Here is a 22193-nt window from a genome sequence, read left to right on the forward strand (position 1 = left end):
CTGGAGATGAGCAGATGTTACAGGACCCAGGTACCACAGGAACAAGTGTGGATTGTGCAGACGGCACTTGACAGCAGAAACAGGCGGTGTTGTAGGCCGGAGGAAATACTCAAAACAGAGTGGAGACAGAGGGCAAATCAGAGAACATATTAAATCAGAGGTAGTCAGAAGTTGTAGGCAGCAGGAGAGTTTGCCGTACACACAGCAGGGGATCAGCTGACGTTACCGAACCCCACTTACACATGACCGAGTGTTTTGTCTGTGCGGACAGCACTTCTGAGTAGAGTTGAGCGAAACGGGTCGAAAAAAAATTCAAAAGTCGCCGACTTTTGGCAAAGTCGGGTTTCATGAAACGAAACCCGACCCTAGGATGAGGTCGGCCACGAGGTCGGCGACTTACGCGCCAAAGTCGCGTTTCAAAAGTTTGTTTTGCGCTCTTTTTCAGCCAATCAGGATCCACGGACACTGTGGGCAACGTGATGACCTAGGCACGGGTCACCACCATCTTTCAGAAGGGCATGCAAGTGATTGGCTTGCTTTGGTGGGCCTCACAGGGGGTATAAAAGGGCGTGCACGCCGACCGCCATCTTACTTCTGCCGATCTTAGTATAGGGAGAGGTTGCTGCTAATTCTGTAGGGAGAGCGTTAGGATGGGAAGAAGACAAAAAAACTGCTTCTGCTGCTAGCGATTTGGCCTGCACAACACACAAGTCACTGTGTGTGCAGTGCAAGGGGAGGCTATATTGTGGTGTATCAGTGGTGTTGGTTGTTGGGCTGCCTTTTAAGGCTTCCTGACACGCTGGCATTGCTGTTTACCCACTGCTCCACAAACTGCTTTTTTAAAAGCAATCCAATCTCCTTATCCTCTAGTCACTTTTGTCACAGCTGTGCCATCGAGCCTGTCACATAGCGCTCAGATATCAGTGGGCCTCACACAATCCACAAGTGTCCAGTGTCCAAAAGTGTGCGCAGAGATTCAAAATCTCCATTATCCTCTCGTCACTTTGGTCACAGGCAGCTGTGCCATCGAACGTGTCACATAGCGCTCAGATATCAGTGGGCCTCACACAATCCACAAGTGTCCAGTGTCCAAAAGTGTGCGCAGAGATTCAAAATCTCCATTATCCTCTCGTCACTTTGGTCACAGGCAGCTGTGCCATCGAGCGTGTCACATAGCGCTCAGATATCAGTGGGCCTCACACAATCCACAAGTGTCCAGTGTCCAAAAGTGTGCGCAGAGATTCAAAATCTCCATTATCCTCTCGTCACTTTGGTCACAGGCAGCTGTGCCATCGAGCGTGTCACATAGCGCTCAGATATCAGTGGGCCTCACACAATCCACAAGTGTCCAGTGTCCAAAAGTGTGCGCAGAGATTCAAAATCTCCATTATCCTCTCGTCACTTTGGTCACAGGCAGCTGTGCCATCGAGCGTGTCACATAGCGCTCAGATATCAGTGGGCCTCACACAATCCACAAGTGTCCAGTGTCCAATAGTGTGCGCAGAGATTCAAAATCTCCATTATCCTCTCGTCACTTTGGTCACAGGCAGCTGTGCCATCGAGCGTGTCACATAGCGCTCAGTAGAGTTGAGCGACTTTTGGTTTTTTAGGGTCGCGTTTCGTTTCGTGAAACCCGACTTTTCCAAAAGTCGGGTCGAGCAAGATCGTCCGATTATAGGGAAAAGTCGGGGTCGTCCCGAAACACGAAACCCAATGTAAGTCAATGGGGAATAAAAGTCGGCAGTGAGAGGACAGGAAACACACCTACAGTGCCCATTTGAATGCCAAAAGCATCAATTCTTCTTACTTAAGCTTGTCAACCTTAATTAACTTCATAATACAAGTTACGCACTGAAAAATGGGGGTTATTTGGCTAAAGTTGTGGGGGGGGGGGGAGGGCTGGCTGCAGGTTTTCATGTGCCCTGGGCGAAAGAGCGCCCCTTTAACACATACCACAACTTGTCATGCTCCGATACGGCAGATAAATAGCGGTATAGTACAATGAAAAATACCTCACTTTTTACATCTCATGACGAGGCCCATCTATTTCTCCATACAGAATCATTGGTCCCATATAATGTTTGAAACAGTATATGATGAGCTCCACATAATGCTACAGTATATGTTGGTCCCCATGGATGAAGCTCCACTGTCTTGTGGGCCCAAATAATGCTCCAAACATAATGGGCCCCATTTCTAATGCTCTAGTGTATAATGGGCCCTGTAAATGCTGCTCCAGTGTCTGATGTCCACCTTTGGAATGTTCCAGTGTATGGTGGGCCCCATCTATCATTCTCCAGAGTATAGTGCTCCCCAAAAATTGCTGTCCCAACATTGAAAACAATCAAATAAGTCTCCTCGCTAGGGTATCCCTGTACTTGTCTGGACAGGTGCTGTAGCTTGCTTAACAGCTCGCCAGCCGTTCTCACGCCCAGTATGGATTGCACGTGATTGCACAAAGGTTAGAAAGGGTACCGTATCCCTGGATAACATGTATGGATAGCGTACACATTCAAAATATATGTCTCAGGAGGCAGGCTCAGACGGTGTTAGGCCCAGTATGGATTGCACGTGATTGCACAAAGGTTAGAAAGGGTACCGTATCCCTGGATAACATGTATGGATAGCGTACACATTCAAAATATATGTCTCAGGAGGCAGGCTCAGACGGTGTTAGGCCCAGTATGGATTGCACAAAGGTTAGAAAGGGTACCGTATCCCTGGATAACATGTATGGATAGCGTACACATTCAAAATATATGTCTCAGGAGGCAGGCTCAGACGGTGTCAGGCCCAGTATGGATTGCACAAAGGTTAGAAAGGGTACCGTATCCCTGGATAACATGTACGGATAGCGTACACATTCAAAATATATGTCTCAGGAGGCAGGCTCAGACGGGGTTAGGCCCAGTATGGATTGCACAAAGGTTAGAAAGGGTACCGTATCCCTGGATAACATGTATGCATAGCGTACACATTCAAAATATATGTCTCAGGAGGCAGGCTCAGACGGGGTTAGGCCCAGTATGGATTGCACGTGATTGCACAAAGGTTAGAAAGGGTACCGTATCCCCGGATAACATGTATGGATAGCGTACACATTCAAAATATATGTCTCAGGAGGCAGGCTCAGACGGTGTCAGGCACAGTATGGATTTGACGGCCCAGATTACACAGCGGAGGAGCAGGGAGAGGTAAAGATTGCAAATGCTGGGGCCCTGCCCAAGCAAGGGGGGCCCACTCGTGGGCGTCGGTACTGGCACTGGGCCCCTCATAGTACAGCAGTGTGTCTGACGGCGGGTGTGCACCACCACCGTCAGAGACACTTGATTGCACTATGAGGGACCCTGTGCCAGTGCCCGCGCCCAAGAGTCGGCCTACCCACCTGTCCAGGGCAACGGCACTCGCACGGTGTCGTGCGGTAGGTGGTGACCCCGGCCATGGGGGGGGGAGGCAGCACAGTTAGGGAGTTTTAGAAAGTGGCATATGTTGATGTTGGACATTCAGCTGATGCAAAAGGCGAAATAGGTGAAGTACCAGGAAGAGGTGGACCAAAGCAAGCCATTTTTCTGTCACCCTATGTGTCATCAGGGGAAGGTGGGACAAAATCCTTGGAAACCCATGTGTGGTTCATTTTAATGAAGGTTAGATCATCCACATTTTGGGTTGACAGACGGGTCCTTTTTTCTGTCAGGATTGATCCAGCTGCACTGAAGACTCTTTCCGATAGCACACTTGCAGCTGGGCAAGCGAGCTCCTGTAAGGCATATTGGGCCAATTCAGGCCAGGTGTCCAGTTTAGCAGCCCAATAGTCAAAGGGGAATGACCTGTGTGGGAGAACATCGATATGGGAGGAAAAGTAGTTTGTAACCATAGTTGACAACTGCTGTCTCCTGTCACTTTCCATCGATGCAGTATTACCAGTTGTGTGAGCGGTATTTGAAAAATCAGTCCACAACATTGTCATGAAACCCCTGTCTCCAACGCCACTTCTGCTGTGTGCACCACGAACACCTCTGCCAAGCTGCCCCCGGCCCGTACGGCTCGTGTGAGAACCATCACCGCTGCTGTGTGCTGCGAATGCCTCAAGCAACCGATTTACCAGAGTTGCTTGTTTATTAGCCAATATTAGGTCAAGGTTCTCCTGTGGCATGATGTTTTGTAATTTGCCTTTATAGCGTGGATCCAGGATGCTGGCCAACCAGTAGTCGTCATCGTTCATCATTTTGGCAATGCGGGGGTCCCTTTTTAGGATCCGCAAGGCATAATCTGACATGTGGGCCAATGTTCCCGGTGTCAATGATGCACTGCGAGTGCTGGGTGGAGGAGCACTTTCTGGCAAATCCACATCCCTCCAGTCACGCACAAACCCTGTACCAGACCTTGCCACGCCAACATTTTCACTTGCCCCACGAGATGCATCCTCCTCCCCTAAGTAATCATCCCCATCATCCTCCTCCTCTTCTTCCTCCACCTCGTCCAGGAGAGGTCCCTGAGCAGACAATGGCTGAATGTCATCAAGGATTCCCTCCTCCTCTTCCTCCTCATCAACATTGGCTGCAGACGCCTGCTCCTTAAGGTGCGTCAAAGTTTGCATGAGCAGACGCATAAGTGGGATGCTCATGCTTAGGATGGCGTCGTCTGCGCTTACCAGCCGTGTGCATTCCTCAAAACACTGAAGGACTTTACAAAGGTCTTTCAGCTTCGACCACTGCACGCCTGTCAACTCCATGTCTGCTCTCAAAGTGCCTGGCCGTGTATCCTCCCATAAATGCATTATGGCCTGCCTCTGCTCGCACAGCCGCTCCACCATGTGCAGGGTGGAGTTCCACCTTGTTGCAATGTCGATAATCAGGCGGTGGTTGGGAAGGTGGAGCAATCGCTGCAGCTTCTGCATACGAACGGAGTGTACAGGCGACCGGCGGATGTGCGCGCACAGTCTTCGCACCTTCTGGAGCAGGGCTGTTAACTCCGGATAATTTTTGAGGAAGCACTGCACCACCAGGTTCAAGGTGTGAGCCAAGCAAGGTATGTGGCTGAGTTTTGAAAGGGCTATGGCTGCCACAAAATTACGGCCGTTATCACTAACTACCTTGCCTGCCTCAAGATGTACACTGCCCAGCCATGACTCAGTTTGTCGCTGAAAGTACTCGGCCAGCACCTCGGCGGTATGTCTGTCGCCCAAACACATCATCTGCAACACAGCCTGCTGACGCTTTCCACTAGCTGCTCGATAGGGGGACACATCGTGTGCAACAGTGGCAGCTGCAGATGGAGTGCTCGTACGACTGCGCTCTGTGGACGAGCTTTCGCTTCTGGAGGAGGAGGAGGAGGAGGAGGAGGAGGAGGAGGAGGGTGGAACGCCTACAGCCAACTGTTTCCTATACCGTGGGCTAGGCAGCACTGTCCCACCACCGCTGTCCCCTGTGGACCCTGCATCCACCACATTAACCCAGTGCGCAGTGATGGACACGTAACGGCCCTGGCCATGCAGACTGGACCATGCATCAGTTGTGAGGTGCACCTTTCCGCTCACTGACTGCTTGAGTGCATGGACAATGCGGTCTTTCACATGATGGTGGAGGGCTGGGATGGCTTTGCGAGAGAAGAAGTGGCGACTGGGTAGGTCATAGCGTGGTACTGCATAGGCCATGAGTTCGCGGAAAGCTGTGCTTTCCACCAACCGAAAGGGCATCATCTCAAACGAGATTAGTTTGGCAATGTGGGCGTTCAAACCCAGTGTACGCGGATGAGAGACTGAGTACTTTCTTGACCTACTCATAGTGTCTGGGAGGGTGAGCTGGACTTGAGAGCTGCATATGGTGGAAGTAGCGGTGGACAGGGCGGACTGAGAGAGGGTTGATGATGGTGATGGAGTTGGTGTTCTTTCTGATGGCCTAGAATCAGTCTTTCGTTGATATAACAGTGGGATTCCCTGACTGCTGTGGCCTTGCAACGACACCTCAACATTTGCTGCTGTGCTAACCGGGGGGCTTACAGTGGGGGAAACAATGTAGCGTTGCTGACTACCTTCGTTGTGATCAGTTGCACATGTGGCACTTGAGGTTTGGTGTTGTGTCCACGCTTGCAAGTGCATGCTGGTTAAATGTCTAAGCATGCAACTGGTATTCAAATTTTTCAGTTTTTTCCCTCGGCTAAAGGTCTTTGCGCACTTCTTACAGATAACCTTGGCCTGATCATGAGGATTTTGTTCAAAAAAGTGCCACACTGCACTCTTCCTACTTTGGCAGACATTTTGCGGCCTAGCACGCTGTGATCTTTTGACCCTCTGGACAAGCTGTCCAGCAACTCTTTTGATGTTTGGAACCTGTCTTTGGAGTGCTCCGGGCCTGCCAGATAACAGCTGTTGCGATGTCGATGTCTGCTGTGGATGCTCCTCATCTGAGCTATTGGAAGCAGCACCCTCTTCCCCCAATGGATGCCAATCTGGGTCAACAACTGGGTCATCCATCACCTCCTCTTCTATGTCATGTGCACCTTCCTCTGTGTCACCGTGTATGGTGGTATAGTGTGCGGGAAGGGGCACCTGAGTCTCATCAGGGTCAGAATCTGGCTCTGTACACTGCGAGGACAATGTAGTGCTCTGAGTGAATGTACCAGCAGAATCATCCATCAGCGGCTGTGCATCAGTGCACTCCATGTCAGATTCATCTTGGCCTGGGTAATTCACCATTTGACTTGATAATCCAGGCATGGTATGTGAAAACAGCTCCATGGAGTAATCAGTAGTATGGCCTGCGTCATCCTTCAATCTTGGTTGGGGTGAAGGACACAAGGAAAGGTGTGGTTCATGAACATGAGCCTCCAATGACGACTCAGTGCTTTTACTTTTTACAACTGAAGAAGAGGAGGCGATAGAGCTGGAGGCTGAGTCAGCAATGTAAGACAAAACTTTTTCCTGATGCTCTGGCTTTAAAAGCGGTTTGCCAACTCCTAGAACACTAAGCGTTCGAGGCCTTATGTAGCCAGACGATGACGCAGGCTCAACACCTCCTGCATTCGGTCCTATTTTGCTCTTGCCACTACCATCAGATCCACCACCAACACCATCATTACCAGCTGCCAACCCCCGCCCAATTCCACGGCCTCTTCCACCAGCCTTCCTCATTTTTGGTAGAAATGTAGACAAAATCCAACAAACTATATAGTATGTAAAACAAGGTACAAGGTGTCTATAGGACAGGGGAGATTTTGAATTTCTGCACACACTTTTGGACACTGGACACTTTTGGATTGTGTGAGGCCCACTGATATCTGAGCGCTATGTGACAGGCTCGATGGCACAGCTGTGACCTAAGTGACTAGAGAATAAGTGAGATTTTGAATCTCTGCACACACTTTTGGACACTGGACACTTTTGGATTGTGTGAGGCCCAATGAATATCTGAGCGCTATGTGACAGGCTCGATGGCACAGCTGTGACCTAAGTGACTAGAGGATAAGTGAGATTTTGAATCTCTGCACACACTTTTGGACACTGGACACTTTTGGATTGTGTGAGGCCCAATGAATATCTGAGCGCTATGTGACAGGCTCGATGCCACAGCTGTGACCAAAGTGACTAGAGGATAAGGGAGATTGGATTGCTTTTAAAAAAGCAGTTTGCGGAGCATTGGGTAAACAGCAATGCCAGCCTGTCAGGAAGCCTTAGAACGCAGCCCAACAACCAACACCACTGATACACCACTATATAGCCTCCCCTTGCACTGCACACACATTGACTGGTGTGTTGTGCAGGCCAAATCGCTAGCAGCAGAAGCAGTTTTTTGGTCTTCTTCCCTGCCTAACGCTCTCCCTACAGAATCAGCAGCAACCTCTCCCTATGCTAAGATCGGCAGAAGTAAGATGGCGGTCGGCGTGCACGCCCTTTTATACCCCCTGTGACGCCCACCAAAGCAAGCCAATCACTTGCATGCCCTTCTGAAAGATGGTGGTGACCCGTGCCTATGTCATCACGTTGCCCACAGTGTCCGTGGATCCTGATTGGCTGAAAAAGAGCGCAAAACAAACTTTTGAAACGTGACTTTGGCGCGTAAGTCGCCGACCTCATCCTAGGGTCGGGTTTCGTTTCATGAAACCCGACTTTGCCAAAAGTCGGCGACTTTTGAAATTTTTCGACCCGTTTCGCTCAACTCTAATCCTAACTACTCCGGTTTTTGCCTACCGCATGTGTGCCACTGAGTCCCTGTGTTGCTAACAGGCTCAGCGTTACTTTTCTATTTTTTCCTGGAGCAGCTCTGTGCACTTAACAGAGACTGCTTGATTGCACCTGGGTGATATAGAACCCTGTGCACATTACCGCCACAATGCTCTGTGTCTTCTAGCTGCGGTTTTTCCATCTGCCGCACGGTGGACCCCGGGCGGCGAACACGTTTATTTATATTTTTTTAAGAGTGTTCCGCCGCCGTAACACCCGGTCCCAGACCAGATCCAGGACGACCTGGCCAGCCGCTGCAATTGCGGTACACCGCAGGGCCTTCCCAGGTGGAGGAACATCCGACATACCTGGGGCCTCCTGGCAGTGCGTCCTGTGCAGGTGGTGATGGAGCGGATGGTAGCTCTGGGTCCGCGGGGGCTTCGGTCGGGACCTGCGCAGCCACAACAGGTCCGGGCGGGCGCACGGTCTCAGCTCCCGGGTCCTCCGATGACTTCTTTGGGCGAGCGGGACGCAGCCACACGGACAGCGTGGAGGTGAAAGTTATCGCTGGCGGGGAGTGGTCTGGTGCGGCAGCGGCAGGTACCGATGGAGAGGGTACCGCTGATGTAGGCCCCGCCAGGGCGCGCTGCCGTCTCAACCTCTCCAGCGCTTCTCTTCTTAGCTGCAGACGGGTAGTCAGTTCGGTGATTTCGTCTTGTAGCTGCCGGCAAATGATGCCAGCTTCAGGGTTGGAGCCGTGAGCCATGGCGCCGGGGGCTTGCACTTCCCCGCGCTCCGCAGGCCTCCTTCCATCACTCTCCAAAATGGCGTTCTGGCGTTCTTCTTCTTGCTTCGCCCTTCTGCTCGCCACTGGCTTTCTCTGCCCCTCCTTCCGGGGGCAGCGTCTTCTTCCCGCGCCTCCAAACCAAGCCAGTACACGATCCCCTCGGGGAGTGGGCCATGCATCAGTCACATAGTAATTCAGGCAGGGACAGCCCAAGACTCTTCGCGGTCTTTTCTTAGGACCTCCCACCTCTTCACGCCCTTCTTCTCCGCGCCAGTGGCCATTTCTAATGTCCATTTTACAGTCTATTAAATTTGGTCTTCTGCACATTTTCAAAAGTTGTTAATCCAAGGCACACAGAACCCGATGGCATCGGGTCTCGTCATCCTGTTCCATGGCATCGGGTCTCGTAATCCTGTTCGTGACGCCAAAAATTGGGTCGCCCTCGCTTCTCCCAGGGCTGCGGGGTACTCGGTACCGGGCCGGTGTCAAGGCGGGAATGTGTCACAGCAGCGGTGACCCGGTCCGTGGCCCTGGGCGCCCAATATCAATGGCGGTCATGTTAATGGTGTTAAAGTTTATATGACTAGTTCGTGATGCCACCCGTGGTATTTGGCAAGTGAGGTGTTAGCCAACACTGCGTGCAGATCCGCTGGGACTGATGGTGTGGTGCAGCAGAGATGGTGTAGCTCCCCACAGGTGGAGCTGTAGTCCCAGGGCAGTGTAGGTGCAATGGATGAGGAGAGGCACAGAATGGTATGGAGGCTGGTACCCTGGTGTAGTGGTGCGGGAATAACTGGAGGACACCAGAGTATGTGGTTCCAAAGCTTTACTCACTGTTTGCAGTTCACACAACTGCCTGCCTCCGTACTGTGTTCTCCAGGTCAGGGCTCCAGCCAACCTCCAGGCAGGATAGGATTCTCCCTACCACACTCCGCCAACATGTACCTTCACTGAACGACTCCTCCAATGCGCCTTTAGGTGCGAAGCACTCCAGTACTTAGTTACCCTGGAATGCCTCTCTCTAGGTGTTCCTAGTCTTTACTTGTATGACAGACAGCTGTAGCCTGCTCGGGGACTCCTCACTACGTCCCGCCTCTCTATTCAGTTGCTGTTGTGTCCCAAGTCTATGATGGGAGCAAGCCGTTAGCGGCTCACTACTCCTCCGAAGTCTGTTGCCGGACATTAAGTTCCAATCCACCTCGGGGACCGGGCCCCGGCCTTTGCGCTCTCTGGACTGGAAGGGTGCTCTCTCTTTCTCAACCTGCTTCCCACTGTCCTTCTCTTCTCCTTCGTTCCGATCTGTTCTCTCTCTCTTATGGAAGGTTAGGTTATCAATCTTATCAGTCTCTCTCTCTGGTCTTTCTCGTGCCAGCAGCCGAGATCACTGGGGCCTGCTGCAGCATGTCCCTCAGACACCTATCTTCTCTCTTCTTTCTCCTCTAACCAACTAACAACTTTCACTCTTCCCTCTCTTTTATATCTAACTCCACCTGCCTCCCCAGCACCTCATGTGTTACGAAGCCAGGGACCTCAAAAGGCACCCTATGACCTTTCCAGCATAAAGCATGGATGGGTTCCTGCTGATCTATCCTGTGTGTGGGGTGCAGGTGTTGGAATGCGGAAAGGAGTTCCCAGCCTACCTGGATAGTGGGGCACTACACCTTAGGAGAAGGTGCAGTACCTCTGTGGCAACTGAAGCCTCAGGGGCGCCACAGCAACAACAGAAGGGTCACGTGACTCTACACCATTTTCCTCCAAGGGGGAGCTGGAGTTCGGTTCCTCCACTCTGGCGGTGGAGGTTTGCGTGGATTCTGGAGAGGAGGATAATTTTATGTCCTCAGCCTTCGCTCTTCTGCACGCGATGCCATTGGCCAGGTTACCATTAAAATGAATCATGCATGGGTTTCCAAGGATTTTGTCCCACCTTCCCCTGATGACACATAGGGTGACAGAAAAATGGCTTGCTTTGGTCCACCTCTTCCTGGGACTTCACCTATTTCGCCTTTTGCATAAGCTGAATGTCCAACATCAACATATGCCACTTTCTAAAACTCCCTAACTGTGCTGCCTCCCCCCCCATGGCCGGGGTCACCACCTAGCGCACGACACCGTGCGAGTGCCGTTGCCCTGGACAGGTGGGTAGGCCGACTCTTGGGCGCGGGCACTGGCACAGGGTCCCTCATAGTGCAATCAAGTGTCTCTGACGGTGGTGGTGCACACCCGCCGTCAGACACACCGCCGTACTATGAGGGGCCCAGTGCCAGTACCGACGCCCACGAGTGGGCCCCCCTTGCTTGGGCAGGGCCCCAGCATTTGCAATCTTTACCTCTCCCTGCTCCTCCGCTATGTAGTCTGGGCCGTCAAATCCATACTGTGCCTGACACCGTCTGAGCCTGCCTCCTGATGTATAGACATATATTTTGAATGTGTACACTATGCTATCCATACATGTTATCCGGGGATACGGTACCCTTTCTCACCTTTGTGCAATCACGTGTAATCCATACTGGGCCTGAGAATGGCTGGCGAGCTGTTAAGCAAGCTACAGCACCTGTGGTTTGCACACGTAAGTTTTTCATTTTTCAGGAATGACGGTTAGGCCTAATTCCGTAACTGCGGTTGACCTGCACTTACTGGGAAATCATCGTTCGCGGGTAATAATTGTAATCACAGATCCCCATCACTAACGTTGTTCAGCGGGTTATCTGCACCTGTAAGCGACAAACGCTGGCCTTTTCAGTGTAGCGCTCATGCAGCCACGGACATGTAAGGGCATGACACCAGTTATTGGCCAATCTCATGTGCCAGAGCCTCACGTGTCCCTCTAGTAAGCCGGACTCGGACCGCGGGGCATGACGGAGTCTCGTTCGTTAACGGAATTAAGCTTGCAATGTGTGCATCTTTTCTGTAGCTGGCATGGTTGAGGTTTCCCAGGTGGAGTCGAATTAAACCGTAGGCTCCACTCCTGGTGGTGCCCTTCTGGACATTCCTTTAAGGTTCAGCTTTGCAACCATACTGCCCACGTAAAACAAACACTTTGCCTTCATGAACGCTGTTTGGAGGGTCATGACTCATGGGAATAACGCCGCCCAATCAGTTAACCTGCTAGAGAGATCCTTCGTTGCTCCCAAGCATGACATCACACTCCCTAGGAGGAAGGTAATGCCACTGTGGCGACCGTACTCCTGGGGGGCGACACAAGTGCACTGATGCCCAGCCACTGCTCGATGAATCTGCTGGTACATTGACCCAGACCACTACATTCCCCTCGCACGCTACACGGCCTGAATCTGACCCTGATGAAACTCAGGTTACCCTTCCCATATACAGTTCCATCTTACACGGTGACAAAGAGGAAGCTGCAGATGAAAGTGCAGGTTCGGCCCACCCGCCATCAGACACACCACCGTACTATCAGGGGCCCTGTGCCAGTGCCGTCGCCAACGAGTGGGCCCCCCCCTGCTTGCTCAGGATCACAGCACTTGCAAGGTTGAAATACTGTGCAGTGAGATGGAAGATGGGGACGACGAGGAGTCCAGACAAGTATAGGGATTCCCTAGCGAGGAGACTTATTTGATTGTTTTCAATGTTGGGACAGCAATTTTTGGGGAGCACTATACTCTGGAGAATGATAGATGGGGCCCACCATACACTGGAACATTCCAAAGGTGGACATCAGACACTGGAGCAGCATTTACAGGGCCTATTATACACTAGAGCATTAGAAATGGGGCCCATTATGTTTGGAGCATTATTTGGGCCCATAACACAGTGGAGCTTCATCCATGGGGACCAACATATACTGTAGCATTATGTGGAGCTCATCATATACTGTTTCAAACATTATATGGGACCAATGATTCTGTATGGAGAAATAGATGGGCCTCGTCATGAGATGTAAAAAGTGAAGTATTTTTCATTGTACTATACCGCTATTTCTCTGCCGTATCGGAGCATGATGAGTTGTGCTATGTGTTAAAGGGGCGCTCTTTCGCCCAGGGCACATGAAAACCTGGAGCCAGCCCTCCCCCCCCACAACTTTAGCCAAATAACCCCCATTTTTCAGTGCGTAACTTGTATTATGAAGTTAATTAAGGTTGACAAGCTTAAGTAAGAAGAATTGATGCCTTTGGCATTCAAATGGGCACTGTAGGTGTGTTTCCTGTCCTCCTCTCACTGCTGACTTATTCCCCATTGACTTACATTGGGTTTCGTGTTTCGGGACGACCCCGACTTTTCCCTATAGTCGGCCGATCTTGCTCGACCCGACTTTTGAAAAAGTTGGGTTTCACTTAACGAAACTCGACCCTAAAAAACCAAAAGTCGCTCAACTCTAGCGACGACACCTCAACATTTTCAGCTTGTGGTGTGCTAACCAGTGGGCTTACAGTGGGGGAAGTGATGTAGCGTTGCTGATTACCTTCATTCGGAGCAGGTGCACATGTGGTATGTGAGGTTTGGTAGTCCGTCCACGCTTGCAAGTGCATGGTGGTTAAATGTCTAAGCATGCAACTGGTATTCAAATTTCTCAGTTTTTTCCCTCGACTAAAGGTCTTTGCACACTTCTTACAGATTACCTTTGCCTGATCATTAGGATTTTGTTCAAAAAAGTGCCACACTGCACTCTTCCTAGTATGGAAGACATTTTGAGGCCTTGCACGCTGTGCTAATTTGACCGTCTGGCCAAGCTGTCCTGCAACTCTTGGTTTTTGTAACCCGTTTTTGGACTGCTCCGGGCCTGCCAGATAACAGCTGTTGCGATGTCGATGTCTGCTGCGGATCCTCCTCCTCTTCTGAGCTATTGGCAGCAGCACCCTCTTCCTCCAATGGATGCCAATCTGGGTCAACAACTGGGTCATCCATCACCTCCTCTTCAATTTCATGTGCACCTTCCTCTGTGTCACCATGTAAGGTGGTATAGTATGCGGGAAGGGGCACCTGAATTTCATCAGGGTCAGATTCTGGCTCCGTACACTGCGAGGACAATGTCGTGCTCTGAGTGAATGTACCAGCAGAAAAATCTAGTAGTGGCTGTGCATCAGTGCACTCCATGTCAGATTCATCGTGGATTGGGGAATTCACGATTTGACTTGATAACCCAGGCATGGTATGTGAAAAGAGCTCCATGGAGTAATCTGTAGTGTGGCCTGCCACATCCTTCACTTTTGGTAGGGGTGAAGGACACAAGGAAAGGTGTTCCTGACCAGGAGACTCCACTGACGACTCAGTGCTTTTATTTTTTGAAACTTCAGAAGAGGAGGCGATAGAGCTGGAGGCTGAGTCAGCAATGTAAGCCAAAACTTGTTCCTGAAGCTCCGGCTTTAAAAGCGGTTTACCTACTCCCAGAAAAGGGAGCCTTCGAGGCCTTGTGGAGCCAGACAATGACGCAGGCTCAACACCTCCTGCCTTAGGTGCTATTGTGCTTTTGCCACTACCAGCAGATGCACCCCCACCAGTACCAGCTGGCAACCCCTGCCCACTTCCACCATACAGTCATGGTCAAAAGTTGAGAATGACACAAATATTAATTTTTACAAAGTCTACTGCTTCATTTTTTCTAATGGCAATTTGCATATACTCCAGAATGTTATAAAGAGTGATCAGCTTAACAGCAATTACTTGCAAAGTCAATATTTGCCTAGAAAATGAACTTTATCCCCCAAAACACATTTCAACATCATTGCAGCCCTGCCTTAAAAAGACCAGCTAACATCCTTTCATTGATTGCTCCATTAACACAGGTGTGGGTGTTGATGAGGACAGGGCTGGAGATCAATCTGTCATGATTAAGTAAGAATGACACCACTGGACACTTTAAAAGGAGGCTGGTGCTTGGCATCATTGTTTCTCTTCAGTTAACCATGGTTATCTCTAAAGAAACACGTGCAGTCATCATTGCACTGCACAAAAATGGCCTAACAGGGAAGAGTATCGCAGCTAGAAAGATTGCACCTCAGTCAACAATCTATCGCATCATCAAGAACTTCAAGGAGAGAGGTTCCCTTGTTGCCAAAAAGGCTCCAGGGCGCTCAAGAAAGACCAGCAAGCGCCAGGACTGTCTCTTAAAAGTGTTTCAGCTGCGGGATCAGGCTACCAGCAGTGCAGAGCTTGCTCAGGAATGGCAGCAGGCAGGTGTGAGTGCATCTGCACGCACTGTGAGGCGGAGACTCTTGGAGCAAGGCCTGGTCTCAAGGAGGGCAGCAAAGAAGCCACTTCTCTCCAGGAAAAACATCATGGACAGACTGATATTCTGCAAGAGGTACAGGGAGTGGACTGCTGAGGACTGGGGTAAAGTCATTTTCTCTGATGAATCCCCTTTTCGATTGTTTGGGATATCTGGAAAACGGCTTATTCGGAGAAGACCAGGTGAGCGCTACCACCAGTCTTGTCTCATGCCAACTGTCAAGCATCCTGAAACCATTCATGTGTGGGGTTGCTTCTCAGCCAAGGGCATGGGCTCTCTCTCAGTCTTGCCTAAAAACACAGCCATGAATAAAGAATGGTACCAGAATGTCCTCCAAGAGCAACTTCTCCCAACCGTCCAAGAGCAGTTTGGCGATCAACAATGCCTTTTTCAACATGATGGAGCACCTTGCCATAAAGCAAAGGTGATAACTAAATGGCTCAGGGAACAAAACAGATTTTGGGACCATGGCCTGGAAACTCCCCAGATCTTAATCCCATTGAGAACTTGTGGTCAATCATCAAGAGACAGGTGGACAAACAAAAACCTTCAAATTCAGACAAAATTAAAGCATTGATTTTGCAAGAATGGACTGCTATCAGTCAGGATTTGATCCAGAAGTTGATTGAGAGCATGCCAGGGAGAATTGCTGAGGTCCTGAAGAAGAAGGGTCAACACTGCAAATATTGACTTGCTGCATTAACTCATTCTAACTGTCAATATAACCTTTTGCTACTCATATGATTGCAATTATATTTCTGTATGTGATAAAAACATCTGACAAACACACATAAAAACCAGAGGGCAGCAGATCATGTGAAAATATAATATTTGTGTCATTCTCAAAACTTTTGGCCATGACTGTACTTCCTCATTTTTTTGAAAAATGTACCCAAAATACCACCAGCTATATGGTACAAGGTGTATATAGTATTGGGGAGAATTGGAATCTCCCTAGAGATTTTAGGAGGCTGACAATGATGCTCTCAGTCCAAGTATGGCAGCAGGCAGCCTAATAAGCAGGACTGCTGCACACAAAAGTGTGGAAAAATGAACGCTTGGTAACTGTGCAGAAGAGAGGAAGAAAAGTACTTTTGCTTTTAAAAAAGCAGTTTGCTCAGCAGTGTGCAAACAGCAATGCAGCTATCAGGGAGCCTTGTAAGGCAGCCTAACAACCAACAGAGCTGATGCACAAAAATAGAGCCTCACCTGTCACTGCACACAGTGTTGTACAGTGGAAATCGCTACCAGCAGAAGCAGTTTTTTTGTTCTTCTTCCCTGCCCAACGCTCTCCCTTTATTAGGGCTGGTGGAACGCACCAAATGATAAAGTAGTAGTAGGTGCGTTTGCAGCCGGGGTCCACTGTGCAGAGGTGGTACACTGCTGCTAGACAATGGCGGAAGAATAGAGCAGCGTGAAAACAGTCACACGTGGGTTACGTCACCCAGTGTGAGCAGGAGCGGACTCTGTTAATTCACAGAGCCGCACAACCACTGAACGTGGATGCCGGAGCCTGTTTAGCTCACAGAGCCCGGCCAAAGAGCGCACAGCAAACAGCCACAGAACTCTACCTCAAGGACACGGGGTTAGAGTCCCTCTAGGCCCACTGAGCGCGCGGCGTCGCTACCACGAGCGCCGCTATTGACGCTGACTATGGAGTGCGGAGCACTTGCACTGAGGCGTGCCGAGTCACTGGTGTGGACTAAAGACTGACGCCAACTCTGACCTACCTACGCCTAAGCGCTAGCAGGCTAGGCTGCATAACACATGCGTACCAAGGGTAGGGTTGAAAATACAGTGTATCCTAGCGCATGGCCGAGCGGCCATGTGAACCTTTTACAGCCACGAGCGTCCGGGACCTTCCTGGCTTCTTCGGTAGGAAGGCTGGATCAGTTTTTATGATCACCCCATCATCCAAAAAGGTGGTATATGGTGGATTTACAGACATTGCCTGCAGCTCGCAGACACGACGAGCTGAGGTTAGGGCCACCAGGAGTACTGTTTTTAGCGTCAGCGCCTTTATTGAGATGGAAGCAATAGGTTCCAATGGAGACGCTGTTCGTGCCCTAAATACTAAATTTAGATCCCAGGGAGCTACCTTAGATGCTAATTTTGAGGGCCTGGATGTAAAGGAGGCCCGAATGAATCTATAGACCCATGGGTGATCAGCCAGTTTTTGATCAAACAATGCACCCAGGGCCGATAGCTGCACTTTCAAGGTGCTTGTGGACAGTCCTTTTTCCAGTCCTTTCTGGAGGAACTCTAGGATTTCTTTTATTGGCATTTCCTGGGCTGTCCCAGTCAATTGTTGGCCCATGAACTGCAAGAATTTTTCCCAAATTTTTTGGTATTTGCGTGAAGTTACCTCCTTTCTGCTAGCGAGCAGGGTGGTTACTAACGGGACTGAGAACCCTTTTGCTAGAAGGAGTCCCCTTTCAAGTTCCACGCAGTGAGGTGCAGCCTGTGAACCCTGGGGTGTTCTACTGGGCCCTGGTATAGCAGATTTAGGGTATCTGGGAGGATCCGCGTCTGAGCCATGTGAACCATGCCCTTTTCGGCCAGAAGGGTGCAATCAAGAATATTCGAGCTCTCTCTCTTGTCGGATCTTTTTCAAGAATACTGGTGTCAATGGAAAAGGGGGGGGGGGGGGGGGAACGCATAGGCCAGACAAAATTTCCACCGGTGTAGTAGCGAGTCCACCCCCTCTGGTTGCTCTCTTGGATTTAGGGAGTAGAACCTGTCCACTTTCCGATTTTTCCCTGGTAGCAAACAGGTCTACTTCTGGTGTGCCCCAGGCAGTGCAGATTTCTCCAAATATTTTTTGACTTAGGGACCATTCTCCCTGGAGTAGTACATGGTGGCTTAAATAATCGGCCAGATAATTGTCTGCCCCCTTTAAATGTGTACCCGATAAGGACAGAAGATTGTTTTCCGCCCATGCGAATAATTCCCTGGCCTCTGCCATAAGGGTTGCCGACCTTGTACCCCCTTGTCTGTTTATGTATGCTATGACTGTGTTGTTGTCGGATAATATGGTGACATGTCTTCCTTGTACTTCTTGCTTTACCAGGGGAAGGGCTCGCCTTACAGCCGCCAGTTCTTTAAGATTTGAGGATGCATCCCTCATTCCGGGTTCCCACTGGCCCTCTAGGGTTCGTTTCTCTGTGTGTGCCCCCCAACCACTCAGACTTGCGTCCGTGGTTAATACTACTGAGTTTTGAGTAGTCCAGGGCACTGATCTGGTTAAATTTTCGGTGCTCAGCCACCATTTTAGTGACTCCCGCACTTGAGGGGAGAGAATGATCTCCCGGTTTAAATTGGAAGGACCCTTCTCCTGCTTGGATAGGATCTGCTACTGTAGCTCTCTCATATGGGCTTGTGCCCACCGGACCGCTGGGATTGTTGCTGTTATCATGCTCAGGAGCGACATTGCCTCACTTACTGATATGGCTCGACCGGATTGTATCCGTTGTGTTTTTTGTTGGATAGCCCCAATTTTTCCTTTCTGGAAGAATGCACTGCTGTTTTAATGAGTCCAATTGAATTCCAAGGAATTCTTGTGACTGTACTGGAGTTAATTTGGATTTTCTCAGATTGATCCTCCAGCCCAACCTGGTTAATATTTCCAGGACCTTTAACTGCATCTTCGCAATTTTGCTTGTCGTTTGCTATGACCAGGAAATCGTCTAGATAGGGTACTAGCAGGTTATTCTCCCTTCTTATAAAGGACGCTACTTCCCCGATGATTGTTGTAAATATATGAGGGGCTACTGATACCCTGAAGGGTAGGTACTGGTACTGTAGATGAGTGTGATTTTGAGCTCTCTCTACCACCCGTCTTCGATATTGTTGGCGTTCTCCCCATATTGGGACATGGTAATAGGCGTCATAAGATCTATTACTGCCATGTAGCAACCTGGGTCGAGTAGCTTCACTGCTGACCCCAAGGTCTCCATTTTGAATTTCTCTGTTCTGATGTATTGGTTCAGGGCTTTGAGATTGAATATTGTTCTTAGTGACCCATCTGGTTTTGGCGTGAGGAACAGAGTGCTGTAATACCCTTTCCCTTCTTGATGAGACGGGACTTTTATTAGTACCTCTTTTTGAAGGAGGAGCTGGATCTCCTTTTCTAGCATAGCCTGATTCTTTTTGGCTACCCGGGTCACTTTTAGTCTTTGGGGTGGAAGGCTTAGAAAACTTAGTCGTAGGCCCCCGGCTAACAGGTCGGTTACCCACTTTGAGGTGTGCAATGCTACCCACTGATAGACAAAGAACCGAAGCCTTCCCCCGACCACCCTGGCGTCATTGCTTAGTATCGGGTCTCGGGGTGGTTTTACTAAAGAGGAATCCCTTCTCTCTTCCCCTCCATGGTCTGCCCCGTGTGGTCCTATCGTCTGGCCGCCCTTGGCTCCCTCTGTTCCCTGTTCCCACGAAAGGATGAGAGAGCTTCAGTCCACCGGCGCCTAGGGAAGGGGGGTGGAAACCATTTTTTCTTATCTGACGCCTTTTCTAAAATTTCATCCAATGCTTTCCCAAACAAGTATTGACCCTCACAAGGGACGGCACAGAGTTTAACTTTTGACTGGAAGTCTTCCGACCAGTTTTTTTTAACCAAAGTGCTCTGCAGCCTGAATTTGAAAGGGCTCATGCACGGGCGGCACCATGGACGGAATCTACTGCGGCGTCCACCAGGAATTCCGCTGCCTTCTGTAGGGAAGGTATTGCCTCCAGCAATGTCTCCCTTCGGCATTTATTCTTAATTTGGCCTTTCCCTACAGAAGACATATATAGGGCAATTGTTAATATATTGTGCTGCCTTACAAAGGCACTCACCCGGCCCCTTTCCTAGGTACCCCGGTAGCTCTTCATCCTGCGCGTTCCTCTCAACTTTAGGATCCATTTTCCTTCTGCTGCTGGTCTGGCTCTATAACACTGGAGTCCGTGTGCAGCCTCTCAGGGACCAGTGGCGCTTGCCTCGTCTCCCTTTTTATGGAGGAGCGGTGCGCGCTTCTGGGACTGCTCCCGCCCAGAAGTGCCCAGTACACCGCTCCCCCGGCATGTGAAGTCACTTCCAGTGCAACCCCGGAAGCCGTCGCCACACAGTCGGTGCCAGGCCTCCCCCGGCTCTGCCTCCCACTGGAGCGGCCGCCGGGGAGTCACACGAGGAGGACACCGCTCACAGTGCCCACCGAGCTGGGCTGACAGGCGCGCGCCACCGCGCCCCGCTGCCGTCCTCTCCCCGTGGACCTCGGCCTCCTGACCGGACATCAGAGGGGGATCCCTCCGGAGGTACAGGCTCTGCACCAAGCATTCCGGCTGCAGGAAACCAAACTGGGGAGAGAGGTGCCGCCCCCTTCTTATGTCTCTGCTACAGGTTTCCTGTTTCCTGGGGGGCGGATACCTACTCATGTCTGCGGTGCTGTCATGGGGAAGGGAAAAATACGACCTAGTAGGAATAACTGAGACATGGTTAGACGACAGCTATGACTGGGCGGCTAACTTGCAAGGATATGATTTGTTTAGGAGGGATCGTAAAAAAAGGAAAGGGGGTGGAGTCTGTCTATATATAAAGCCCACACTAAGAGAAGATCTACAAGAGGGAAATGAAGAGGTGGAGTCTCTATGGGTGGAGATACAAGGAGGGAAAAGTAATAAAATCCTCATAGGGGTTTGTAATAAGCCACCAAATATAACAGAAACCACTGAGAATGTATTATTGAAGCAAATAGACAAAGCAGCAAATCCAGAGGTGTAGCTAGGGTTTCGGTTCGAGGGGGGCAAAACTTCTGAGTGGGCCCCTAACTAGGTAACGCACCCTAATAGTGGATGTAGGCGATGACTGCGCTGTTACTGAAAATAATCCCTATATAAAGGCCAACGTGGATATTACCGCAATATGGTCAGTGGTAAATACCATTCCTACAAAACATATGTGATTACTGCACAGGTATAGTTGGTGTCTTACCGCTGACGTTCTTTCTGATGGAATCGTTCACTTTTCACGTCTTTTCCATCTGGCCCAGACCGACATGACAACTCCTCCAGCCAAGACTCGGCTACAGAGAATACAACAACGACATGTTTCACCTCTAATATTCCCGCCCCAACACCATCTATTCCCAACCTGCACAAACCCCTCATCCTACTGATACCTCAATACTGAGCTGCTGCTACCGTATGTGTCCCTATTACTGCACCTGATACCCCAATACTGAGCCGCTGCTGCCATATGTGTCTATTACTGCACCTGATACCTCAATACTGAGCCGCTGCTACCGTATGTGTCTCTATTACTGCACCTGATACCCCAATACTGAGCCACTGCTGCCGTATGTGTCTCTATTACTGCGCCTGATACTCCAATACTGAGCCGCTGCTGCCATATGTCTCTATTACTGCACCTGATACCCCAATACTGAGCCACTGCTGCCATATGTGTCTCTATTACTGCGCCTGATAACCCAATACTGAGCCGCTGCTGCCATATGTCTCTATTACTGCACCTGATACCTCAATACTGAGCCGCTGCTACCGTATGTGTCTCTATTACTGCACCTGATACCCCAATACTGAGCCACTGCTGCCGTATGTGTCTCTATTACTGCGCCTGATACTCCAATACTGAGCCGCTGCTGCCATATGTGTCTCTATTACTGCGCCTGATACCCCAATACTGAGCCGCTGCTGCCATATGTGTCTCTATTACTGCACCTGATACCCCAATACTGAGCCACTGCTGCCGTATGTGTCTCTATTACTGCACCTGATACTCCAATACTGAGCCACTGCTGCCGTATGTCTATTACTGCACCTGATACCCCAATACTGAGCCGCTGCTGCATGTGTCTCTATTACTGCGCCTCATACCCCAATGCTGAGCCGCTGCTGCCGTATGTGTCTATTACTGCACCTGATACCCCAATACTGAGCCGCATGTGTCCCTATTACTGCACCTGATACCCCAATGCTGAGCCGCTGCTGCATGTGTCTCTATTACTGCGCCTCATACCCCAATGCTGAGCCGCTGCTGCATGTGTCCCTATTACTGCACCTGATACCCCAAT

General features: G+C 50.3%; 1 long non-coding RNA gene across 1 annotated transcript in view; it reads right to left on the bottom strand.

The window, feature by feature from the left end:
- The window catches only part of LOC141091610 (uncharacterized), a 29754-nt gene extending 7561 nt beyond the window's left edge, over positions 1 to 22193 (bottom strand). Inside the window, exon 1 of the long non-coding RNA XR_012232548.1 lies at positions 21095 to 22193. This is a non-coding gene — a long non-coding RNA (uncharacterized lncRNA). The remainder of the gene's footprint in view (positions 1 to 21094) is intronic.

The sequence above is a fragment of the Dendrobates tinctorius genome, unplaced genomic scaffold, assembly GCF_039654945.1.
Source record: "Dendrobates tinctorius isolate UK_male_01 unplaced genomic scaffold, ASM3965494v1 ptg000055l, whole genome shotgun sequence".
Lineage (NCBI taxonomy): Eukaryota > Metazoa > Chordata > Amphibia > Anura > Dendrobatidae > Dendrobates > Dendrobates tinctorius.